This window comes from Plectropomus leopardus, chromosome 3, assembly GCF_026936395.1.
Source record: "Plectropomus leopardus strain MGB_pleo_1.0 chromosome 3, ASM2693639v1, whole genome shotgun sequence".
Classification (NCBI taxonomy): Eukaryota; Metazoa; Chordata; class Actinopteri; order Perciformes; family Serranidae; genus Plectropomus; species Plectropomus leopardus.
In genome coordinates this window covers 27,470,851-27,483,473 of record NC_142178.1, presented here as the reverse complement: position 1 = coordinate 27,483,473, position 12,623 = coordinate 27,470,851, and the positions used below count along the sequence as shown (strand labels likewise).

Sequence of the window (12,623 nt, the reverse complement as noted above, 5' to 3'; positions counted from 1 at the left end):
TTTGTTCCACAATGCATGACTTTTAACCAAAGCAGGAGGCCTTTTGTAAGTTTCTTTTGCCACAGTAGCATCAGGTGTTAGAAGATGGCATGTGCATTTATGATGCTATAGGAGCTGATACTCAAGGCCATCGCTGCTAACTGAAATAGACATCTCGATTCTCACCCATTAAGTGACTTTAATCTCCAGAAGCACCATGCACCATATGATGGAGTGTCTCTCCACCTTTAATGAACTTTGAGCCACTACCTGTTGTCCCATTGTGTGTGAGCCTCCTGTGCATCTGCTAGCCAGAACATCTTGCTCAAGAGGTCTATTCAATGGAAAGTGACAGCCACCAGCATGCTGTCCTGCAGTCCAGCAGGCTGTTGTATTAGCTTAATGATTGACAGATCTAATCATGAAATGATTGTTCTCTTCATTCTCTTTGCAGCTTCCTAAATTTTTAAACACAGCATTTTTCTTGTCATTACTGTATGGTGAGTTTCTGTCATATCTTGAATCGTGGTACACCAACCAGGGAAAACGGTTGGTTGCGTGCTCAAATGAATTTGAGCAAAAGCTTGTCAAGCAGTGCCTTTGTTACTGATGGAAAATGCATTTGTGATCTTTGCATTCTACTTGAGTTTTTTTTTAGACTTTTCTCTTTCTCCTGGACTTTGTATTGTCTGTAGACATCTCCTGTTCCTTGCAGTGAACCCTCAGTTCAAGAAAACTATTGATAAAACTACAAGGGATTAATTATAAACTAGACTGAGCATCATTACATACACAAGCTTACTAAAAATCATAGGCAGTGAAAACTGCAATTTATTATGTAATATGACAATTACTGCTGTAACAAAAATGTATTTTAAATTATGTGAACAATTTCTCCGCAACTTTTCAGTAAGCCTTCAAAGTTATGCATATGTGTTAGGGTGGTTAACCTTATATTAAAATTCATGTATAAGGCCAAGCTGCATATCAAGAAACTGAGATAAATACTAAACACAAAATATTAAATAGGCGTACTAAGCACCAGCATTTCACTTAAAGGCCAGTTTGTTTTGCACCAATGCATACATTAAATTGCTTTGGACTTGAAAGCAAAAAAATTGGAAAAAAAAGAAGATTTAATCAATTCTGGTAGGCAAAGGTTCCGTAAGCATAGAACTTTTCACTGCCAATAATATTTCTGTTCAGTGTAGAAACTGAGGATCATGTCTCATTCAGTGCTCTGATAAAACTGCATAGCAGTAGGCTGTTACTTTATGCTTACATTTAGGGATACAACAGGAATAATCAAACATTTTAATGTATGATATATTCTTACAGTGTTAAAACTGTGGAAATAAACTGAATCTAAAGAGACAGACATGCCTGCTTTTTGTCAGCTCAGTGTCTGTGCAGTGCTCTGATGTTCTGCTCTCAAATGAGCGTCTACAACTGGAGCAGGGTGTCACCTGACAGGAGGAGCTGCTAGCAATGTCTAAAGTGCTATAGATTAGCAAAGTGCATGAAACCACAGGTTTCATAAGTATTTTTAATGGTTGCCTCTTTTACACTTTAAATCAAAGGAGTGTACTGGTCAGTTTAAAGAGCACCCATCACAACTCCCGTCTTGACTCACCTTGCATAAATTCACTTTGCAGTTACAAGCAAGAGTACCTCAGTACTCATCAGTACCAAAGACTAAAAATGATAGATATAGCCACTGTGATGTCACCCATTAGTTTGTCAACTCTCATTTTACTGTCTTATTTTTTTGGAGACAGGAGTTACCATATCAGGGCTGTTGAGGATTGAGGGGTGAATGTGACTGAGAAACCAAGGACACTTTTGGCAGACAGCTTGTCACTCAAAGTGGCCTGACCTTGATTATACGTAACTTTAAGCTTCAAAAAATGTTAACAGGGAGTTATTTAAAAAAAATCACTCCTGAAAACTTATCATGAAGGGAGAGTGCACCAAGCTACTAATCGGACACACTCAAAGAGTGATTTAACACTCACTAAAAATGCTGTTCTTGCTGAGCTCTGGTGGTTTAGGAAAGCAAGTATTAAAAATAGTAGCTATAGCAAACTAAATATTTGGGTTTTTTTTTGTACCAGGCTGTAAACATGTTTATTTCTGCTATAAAGTTGGACATGTTAACATGAGGGTCTTTAGGGATCGACTGACTTTTGGAATCAGTCTCAAGTGGCCTTTCAAAGAGGTTGCAGCTTAGTCAGTACAACCCAAATGTCAGTAAGATAAAATGTAAGCATTGGGCATTTCTGCAAACCATGGATACCTTTGTACTTTAGCGGACATATTGAATATTCATGTCTTAACAACATCCAGGTTAACATGTCGTTAGGGTTAGGTACCAAAAAAACCCACTTGCTTGTGGTTAGGAAAAGATCATATTTTCCCTCAAAATACCCAGTTTTGGACACATAATCCCCACTGGAAAAAACGGCCATGTTCCTGTAAAAAACAACCACCATCTGTGGCACCATCCCCAGCAGAAACACATCGACTGGTCACTAAAAGTCATCCATGCTTTGTACCTATAAACCACTGGAAAAACAGCAATGATTCACTAAATCACAGCTAGTTTTGTGGTTTGTTGGTCTCAAGTAGTTGTCTGTAGCTTGGCAGGCGTCTCACCTAGGCATTCACCATCCCCTCCACCTCCTGATGACAAAGTGAACTCATATACTCGTCACTTTAGAATCATTGATATGGAACCTATAAATCATGCACATGTAACGAATTTGTGGTTTGCAGAAATGTACAATTAATAGAAAAACTCTGCTAACTTGGCTGATCAGTGCAATGAGGCACACTTTTGACCACACCCAACAACACCAAGTGATGATGTTGGTTAAACAATCTGTTATTTATTTCTTTTTTTACTTCTAGTGTTTAGTTTTCCTTTGATTTTTATCAAAGATATATTTTTCCCATATCTGCAGAATGTAATTTCAAGCTCCTACAAATTACACCTGTGTTACTATATTGCCAAAAGCAAAGCAGAAAAAAAGCTTTTTTTTATTTTTTGATTTCTATCAAATGTCCTAGTGTGTATCTGCTCAGTTTTATATTGCACACATGGGTGTATTAAATGCCCAGAAGAAATACTTTGTCGATCACTGTCTTACTAAGAGTGAAGGTCGGTCCGTACATAAACACGCTACTTTCTGCCGAAGGTAGTACCTTGAACTTTGATTGTTGCTTATTAAGTCATGAATGTTAAATAATGTACAGAAATACTTTTGATTTGAAGTCAGGTTTTCAGGCACTTTAAAGAAGAAAAAAATGTAGTATAGAATAATGACTTCCATTAACTATGCATATTGGTGTCCCATTCTCTGCCTGTCTGATTTTTAACAAGGACCTTCCAATGAGATGTTGCAACACACAAAAATGGCTTTTCGTGGTACTTAGAAAGCTTTAGAAATATTAAATTGTTTAAAATTCAGGATAAAAACAGAACTGTTTTGACCTTTTAGAAGTCTTTGTATCATGCTTAGTTTAATATTGAAAAAAAATACAGGAAAAGTATTTTTTTTATTGTTCTAAGTTAAAGCATAAGGGCTTAATTTGAAAATGTTATGATATCAAGTCTCTGAAGCAATCATATAGCAATCAAAAAGAGGAAGATGCTTGTGTGCCCTTAATTTTAGGGGGCATGATGCCTAGTACATTACACCAGTTCTTGAAAAATCTCATGTATTACACATCATAAATTATTAGTTCATATAGATTAGTAGAGAGATGTTTTAACACTAACGTAACACTGGTTGAAAGTTTCAAGCCTGTTTCATCTCTGTGTGCTTTGTTGCACAGGTATACTCACTCAACAGAGATGTCATTGGGTCATGGGCTGAAACAGTTCCCTGAGAAACTAAAGGAACTCAATTACTAAATCAAAAAATGCACATTATCTGAATCAAGGCTTCATTTAATGCACGTAACTATATACAGTGCACTGTCTTTCGCAGTGATGAATGTTAATGTGGCACAATGTGCAAAGCCTGGGTAACGTAACATGAAGAAGACACCTCAGAATCATCCATCCATGTTCAAAATAGAAGACGTGAGTTGATAATGTGGATAGCAAAATGCCGAAAGATTATTAAAAAGAGAGGAGAATCAGGATATAGAAATACACAGAAACTGTTTGAAGTTTGGGATAATTTCAAGCTAAAACTAACAAAAACTCTGTACAGTGCGTCTTTTGTAAAACCAAATGAAATTACCACAATACCACAAAGTCAGTACCCCAGCATCTCAGCAGAAAGCATCCAGTCCACTGAGCGGACCTGGCACAAGGTAACATTAATGTTAGCATTAACTTTAGCTTCCTGCCAGCACATGGGCGGAGAGCTCTGGGCAGCACAGATGGAAACGAAACACCGCTCACCGTTCTATAAAAAGTAGGCTCACTACGATGACACAGAGCACAGTTTACTTTAAAAACATAAATCAACTGCAACATTGTTTTTTCTGTGTTTACTTTCTTAAGCAAAACTGAACTAACTGAGACACAATAAAGTGCTTAATTTCTGAAAACCTGAGCATCATTCATTAGTATTATAGATAGTCACACACATACACACAAGAACACACACACCTTACTCTCCTCACAGCCATGCATGAAATACCCCAAAAAGCAAAATATCAGGTGGTGAAAGTAGCAATTGGAGTCTAATTATTGTTTGCAGTTGAAGTGGCTAGTCAGATTTAATGGATCTTCATGGAAATCTGAGTTTCCAAGTCCAGATTTCACCAATAAAGTTGGCAAGAATGCAAATCAGAAGTAGGAAAGCCAGCAACAATAACTCAGAATGAGAACATGGCATTACTGCCTCAAGCCTCCTGCTATGTGAACCCAGATGCAAACAGTCAGCAGGGGCCAGCAAATACACAAAGTAAGGTAATGAAAATAAAAAATTAAGACAAGAACACATGAGCAGAGGCAGAATGATCCAGCTGCTTTGGCACAATGAACAATTTAGCAACAAGTAAGCCTGGATGAGGCTTGATGTTGGAATGAAGTGTGGGCATGCTTGTGGGTGTGGAGGTCAGTACCCAGTTGTTTAAATAATTTATTTGGCTCAGAATGATCCAGGGGTCTGTTGCACCAGCTGTGCGGAAGTTTGAACGTAGCTTAATTATATTGTGGGAGGTGATTTACGCTATAACTTAATTTCAGTGGTTACACCATACAAGTTAGTTCTGACGGATGGCTAAGATATAACTAAAAATTTACTCCTACTCCCTACTAGGTTTAAAATTATTCGTAATTCAACCGATGACCTTGCAAATGACTACATTATTTGGAAAAAAAAAGTTTTTAAGGTGATGACACTTTCTTTCTGATTTACCCTGGTCACGCATTCTGCGTGACAAACTGCATCCTTTTGATTTTTATGATGATGTTGATATGCACTCTCAATACCGATTTTGCTGAGCAGAGATGCAAAAAATAGTGCTGATCTACAGCACTGATGCTGGTGAGCTCTTTGGTCCACTTCTCATCTCAATACAATACACTAATGATAAAGACTGCTGAGGACAGATATAACCATATTGAGCTAGCCTCGTGTTTGAACCTAAATATAGCAACAGTGTTAGCATGTTTGTAAGTTTTGATGAAAACTGACAGAAACCTGCTGACCAAATAGGGCCTTTTTTTTTAACATAGCCCACTCATAAACACCACCTCAAAAATAATGCCTTAGACCAATTGACCACAGAAAGTGAAAATGTCATTTGCTGCAACAATATTTTGGTAATTGTGGACTTTACACCAACGTAACGGTGTCACTAAGATGAACCTTATGTCTCCATAGTGCAACCAAACATGCTTGGACTATTTTCTTTTCATGCTAATTTATACTTTAACTTTACCACATTTCAGAGGAAATATTGTACGTTTTACTTCAGTACATATATCTGACAGTCAGATTATTTGCATTAAAAACATGTGAAGAGTTAATGAAATATGTTTTGTTATAAATTAAATAACCAAAGAGTTAATACAAGTACAGCTTAAACAATTAGTTTATTAGTCAATCAGTAGATTCACAACCATTTTTAAACATTTAAGTCTTTTTTTATTTTTATTGATTTGAGTTTTTGGGGTGTTTTTATTTTTATTTTAAATAATTTTAAGTTTTGTGTGTTTTTTTTGTTTCTATTTTAAAGTTTTTTTAAAAAATTATTTTGACTTTTTTGGATGTTTTATCCTTCTTTTTTCTTCCTTAATTCACCAACGCTTTGTGCGCTCGACTAGCTCCCTTAAATATCTTTTGAATGCCTGTTTCTTCTGTCTGTCATTTTCTCTCCTCATCTCATATTTGTTCTCGCTATTTTATTCCAGTCAAGGGACTCAGAGGAGATCTTTTCTGCAGGTGACCAACGTCTCACCTTGATTCTCCTCTTTGTGGGCTGTTTCTGTGCTTCAGTAAACAAAGTGCTGTCATCATTTTGTCTTAGCTTCCTTCTGATGGTCAAAGGCTTGTTGTCTTCAAAAGATAAAGGACTCTCACTCCTTGTTCTCTGCCCTTTCAAAGTGGTAAAAGGGTTGATGTTTGCAAAGGACAAAGGGCTCTCCATGCTCCTTCATTGGAGAAGGGTTAAAACTAGGGTCTCTTAGTCAAGGTCTCAAGGAGACAAAGGTCTCTCACCCCTTCCTTCGTGTTTTGTGCTTCGTTCAAGATTATGGAAGGGTCAAGTCTTTGGTTAGGAGAGAAAATTAAGGGGGTTGGGACATCTTCCCCCATCTTAACCTATGTTTTGTTTTTTTTAAAACTTGTAATAGATAATGTGGCTAGGTATTATGAGCAGTGTGAGCTGGAGATGTGTATCCCTCTAAGGATGATGGAGTAATATGCTGTACATGGACACTGTGTTTATAGGGCCCCATCCTTTGTTTAAGGTGACCATTGACCTTCTGATGTCATTGTCACCCCTAATGATGAAATAAACTAATGGTGTCATAGCCTACATATTTTGGCCACAGTGACCCTGTGACTCAGGGAGCTGCTGAGTCATAGTCTCTGAAGCTTCAGCCCACTTCTTAAAGTCCCCCTCCAGACATGTCTTAAAGTATGTAGAAATGATCTGCTATGATAAGTGTTTTGCTTACACACAAAGAAAGTATTTTAAATATAACGTTGAATAGGGGCCAGAAATAAATCTGTTCTTTCTCCCTTATTGAGAAATTCTAGATTTGGCGTTTGCCCTGCCCAGATTAAAGCAAATGGTGATTTACACAATATTAGCGGTTGTAAAATATACAATAATAGGCTGTCTGCGTCATTGTAACAGTGTTTTCATAGTGCTTTTATGTATCTATATACCAGAGGTCTAATCAAAATTTGGAGAAAGTTATTTCCTTTGGCTGAGATTTTTATTCTACGTGTTATAAGGCTGCTCTGTGCTGGAGGTTTCAGGTTTCTTTGCTGGTGTTTTGTTGAAGTCTGCTCCTCCATCGATTTGTTTTCCATTTTTGACTCGATTGGCTTTATTGCTTGTGATGTACCTGATCCAGATTGCCCGGCATAAATTTGAATCTCTGATTTTAGGGAAGTGCACACTTCATCTTTGCTTTCAGTAGAGAAATGTAAAAGCACCTCTCTGGTGACAAACTCTGCACATATACAAGTCAGTATAGCCAAGGTCAGACGTTTTAGGGGACATGACCGATTTTTGAAGAGGTCTTTAGTTGAAAACCCTACTAAGACTAAAACACTGTTTTAGAAAATAATGCCATATATAAGCACAAAATCTAAAGACCCACAGTGACCTTGTGATACTACTATTCCAACTCTGATTTGCCTCCTTTCTGTATACAGTGCTGGCTTTGCAAAAAAAACCCCTGATCATTACAGCACTATTGTTGATGTTTTGTTTCTATTAATTTTTTTTTCCTGATTCTGTTGAAATTAGCCTAATTGGAAATGGCAAAAACAGCAAAACAAGAATAAAGTGTACTTTGTGTTTTTATTAATAAACACATTTTTTGTGAATTAGGACTGATAAGATATTATGCAAGGCACTTCTGTACTGTACAGTTTGTATATGACTTTAGTTGTTTACAATTATTCATGCCACCCATGTAAAATATACTGACAGAGTGAGGCATATCATTTTAGGTGTTCTAATTTTATTAATCATTTTATTGAAGAAAGCAGTCACAATTAAGAAAAAAAATGGCGTTGTCTGTTTCTGCAAACCGTGAATAAGTCTCATTTGCATGTTTCATACATAATCATAACAACATTTTTTAAAATGATGTAGTATAGCAACTGGCTTTGTCATGGGGAGGAGGAGGGGATGGTTGATGGCCAAGCTGCAGACTGCTGTATGAGACCAACATACATGCAAACTGGTTGTGTTTTAGTGGCTTGTAGGAGCTTTTCCTTTGGCTTTTTAGCCACCAAAAGCAGTTTTTCATGGACCGATCAGTGTTTTTCATTGCCACAAAAAAGTGAAATATATTTTCTACATAATAATGTTCAAATGTAACATATTAATCATTTGCAGAAATGTATACTGCCAGCATTTTTTTCTGGCCATTGGATTGAAAAAGAGCAACGTAAAAAGCTGGCCAAACATATATTGTAAGCATAAATGCATTAAGTACTGCAGGATTCGCTGTGGCTGTTACTATTACGATACTAGTCATTTTAGGATAATAGTGTATGATCTAATATAGATTCACTTTGTGGTTCCAAATTACATTTACAGTCTAATGACACTTAAAGTCAAATTAAATTACATTCTTTCTTAATTTACCAGAGATTTTTTCTGAAGGGGGGGACAGACTCAGGAAGCACAACATTAGTCCAGTAGCTAGGCTCAGGGCCGATGGCTCAGATACAGCAGTGGGGCAGAATTTGATGGCTCTATTGGGGGAATTTTTATCTCCGTGCAGCTCTACAGTGAAGAGACATAATTAAATCAGGGCCCTCACATAAAAATGCTGTAACTAATTAACCAATAAATTATCAGTTGCTGCTCCATAAATCATGATGTGCAGATCAATTTTTTTATGAGGCATGGGCAAGAAAAACTCAAACGTGCCAATATGAAAGCGAGGCTTTCTGACAGAATGAGCTTTTGTATTTTTTAACAGAACAACTAGTATAATAAGGAGAAAAAAATTTCATGTATTGACATTTTTTCAAATTCAGATCTTGCAGATTCACTTAAAATAATTTTTTTTATAGTAGCAGTATTTTTTTAATAATGTGGCCCATAATCTGAAAAAAAATACAAGTAATTACATGTTTGAGTAATACATAAAATCTGCAATCAATTATTTTTTTTTGGGCAACTTTGAGGCAGTAGGAACACGAAACATGACACAAGTTACATGTGCATAGCAATTTGTGGGGTGATTTTTTTAATGGAACGGATTGGAGGAAGAAGTCAAACAAAGTAAAAATATCAGACAATATTAAATATCCAAACAAAGAACTGCTGTAAGATGTAGAAATGAGGAAAGGGAATGCTGAGCACGCTTACAGAAATGCTATTAGTTTTTTTTTTAAATTCATATTTTTTTTCTTTTTCACATTTTTGATTGGGTGAGGTTGTTGATAATATATGAAAAAGATGAACATAGTGACTAAGTTGTTGGGACACTGATAGTTGGATTTTATTGAATATGGATTAGTATAGACAAGCACATTTCATCTTCCTGCTCCATTTCAGACATGAATTGTTAATTCAAGTTGCTTATTAGGTCTGTTATATACTGTATGTTCGTTGTCATCTTTTCGTTCTTGCTGTTTATTTTACTGAAGAGGGCTGTTTGTTTATTCTTTGCATGCAGGTGCTGCTTGCAGGCGATGGAAGGATCAAACATACAGGAACACCCTCCCTCCACCGAACCACCATCTCCCAGACTTTCCCCAGGTGACTGGTGTTTGAAACCACGTGAACTGTGAGGCATTTTAAGGTATGTTCCTGCCATGTTTCATTTCTTAAACCTAACCTAGGGCTGCCCCTTAAGAGTCAGAGATTCAAATTATCATTCTGACACTCTAAGTCCACTGAGACTGTTTCAAGTTGAGCAGTCATTTTTTGTTTTCGCTTGTCATTGTGCTGCGCAGTGTACTTCTGGGGATGTTTTGGTCTCCAGATTTTGCTTCAGAGTGAGTGCTCTTGACTTTCATGTTACTCTTTGATTGAAGCAGCTGCAGCATGGAGGAGATACTTGGCATGGAGGGAGAAGAAGACTGCTCTTCTGCATAGCAGTGCTGAGGTTACAGCTCACAGCAAGTTAATACACTGTCTGGCTTTAGTTCTATATCTAGTGTTGGCAAGAAATGTTGCACGTTTGCAATCTGTCGTTGGCATTGTTCGATTGTTTCCTGTATTATGTGAATGCTGCTGTTACACTGAACTTCCCCTGGAGCATTTTCAAACTTTAAAACTTCATATGGAAAACAAAATTAATTGTTGAATACTCGTATTGAAAAGCCAAATCCAATTACACTGACATAATTCTGAGTCGTTTTCAGCCCTAACCTAATCATAATACCCTGACTCGCCTCAACCTAACCTAACCAAATCTAACCTAACCTAACCTAACTTAACGTAAAGTATGTAACGTCATTCCTGAGGTGCTAATTCCTAGAAAAGCATATGATCGTATGAGAAAACGTTGCACGCACACCTGTAGTTCCATCTCCTTCAAATAATTGTGGCATCATCTACTGATGCATACTTTTTCTGACAGTTTACAAGACATGTCCCAGTCATTATTTTTCAATGAAACATTAGAAATGGAAGTATTTTACCATGCTTTGCTCTAGAAATGTCAGAAATTACATTTACTGAAAATATGTAATAATATGTTCTTTTCTAGTAACAGTAGTGCTCAGGTTACTTAATCTCCAGATAAATGTGTGACTTGATAATGAAATATTAACTGTAAAAATGAACTATGGGTAGGCGGAAAAAAACAAAGAGTGGAAAAAAGCTTATTGTGAGGCAAGGCTCAGTTACGGTGCTTGTGGTAATGCTTATACCACACACACTAACAGCAACACCATCATTAACTTTCACCTGAGAGGCATTTGGAGAAATGTTGCCCCTTAAAACCACAGCTTCCAGTGGCAACAGCACAACCATTAACATGCACTAGCAGCATGCTCTGAGGCCGTGTATGTAATCTAGGAGTGAATAAATGAGCCTGACATTAAATGATAAATGGATGTTAATGAGTAATCATTGAAGCACAACAGATATGAAGTCTACATGCACTCAAATGTGACAACCAATATAAGATGCTTACTTCCCGCAGTTCACCCCCCCCCTGCCCCCTGCATCCATAAACAATTAATAATCATCAATTCAAAATGGGCTGCTAAACTAACAGCAGCCTCAGATAAAGCATTTTATAGCATATTGCAAAGTGATGACCATGTGTTTAATTATGGCACACATAAAGAAATAAATGAAAAATCACGTAACTGTATATGACAGGAGGAAAACAGCTTGAAAGCTCTCTCAAGTAATTACCCCCCTCTATGAATCTCCATGCACCACTGCAGGATTGCAGAACACTGACATTAATGTCCGGTGGCAACAGAAATATCTGATTAAAGGCTAGAGTGAGAGGCATGTCACTTTTTTTCATTATAGCATTTTTTCTGCTCTGTGTTACCTTTGTTGTGTTTTGTTTGTAGATGAAATGGCTTAGATCTTCTTAAAACTGACAGGCACACTGGACAAATTATTCTGTTGCTAGCTTTGATCCCCCTCCTGGCCTTCTAGGCCTGGGGGGCTTCAAAGAGGTGCATGACTGAAAGACGAAATACTATCTTACAAGGAGCCCTCTGTATGCCCTCGTCAACTAGACACAGGTCACACTGGCAAGCTTGCGTTCTACATATACAAATGTATGTCAGGTTATGACAGCTTCTGATTTACTTTTCCATCATTTTATATACGTAATCAAGGAGCACGTGAAGAAATACAACTTTTAAGGGGATAATTTGGCATTTTAGATATTTTTACTTCTTTATTTCCTTGCAGAGACTTAGTTGAGAAGATTAATAGGCTACCACTCTCATGTTTATGTGTCAAGTATTGAGCTGCCAGGAGGCGTTTAGCTTAGCTCAGCATAAAAACTGGAAGCAGGGGATAACAGCTAGCCTGGGTCTATCAAAGTAAAAAAACAAAATTCAGCTACCTCATGAAAGCATACTAATCCAGCAATGACTGAGACATTGCATAAATGTCGTTTGAATGTCCAATCAAGACGTCCTGTTAAAGCTCATTTATATTGCCTTTACGTATGAAAATAGATGGTAACACTTTCTATGAAGACCACATCTATAATGCATTATAAGGGCATTCATAGTGAGTTATTATGCATTCAAGGTAATGAGCACTAGCCAATCAAAGCAGAATAGGGCAGGACCAGGTGGATAATGCATGCAAAAAAAAAAAAAAAAAACACTGTTTCGGTTCTCTGAATTTCAGGAATGTCAAACCTTTCCTGTATTCTGATAACTGCTATGTCAGAAAGACAAAGTGTTTCTACTGAGCTGTTAAACAAGTCACTCGTTCCAAGTCCTTTCAGTTAATATCCACTGGACACTATGCTGCCTATTGTGCCACTAAGTAAG

General features: G+C 37.1%; 1 long non-coding RNA gene across 3 annotated transcripts in view; it reads left to right on the top strand.

Moving 5' to 3' along the window:
• Positions 1–12,623, top strand: part of LOC148190008 (uncharacterized) — a 114,729-nt gene that overhangs the window by 66,023 nt on the left and 36,083 nt on the right. Inside the window, exons 3-4 of one of the 3 annotated variants that reach the window (XR_015776149.1) lie at positions 9,818–9,943; positions 10,182–11,175. This is a non-coding gene — a long non-coding RNA (uncharacterized LOC148190008). Of the gene's footprint in view, positions 1–9,817; positions 9,944–10,178; positions 11,176–12,623 lie in introns of those variants that run through there. The other 2 variants (XR_015776150.1, XR_015776148.1) reach the window with 2 other exon arrangements.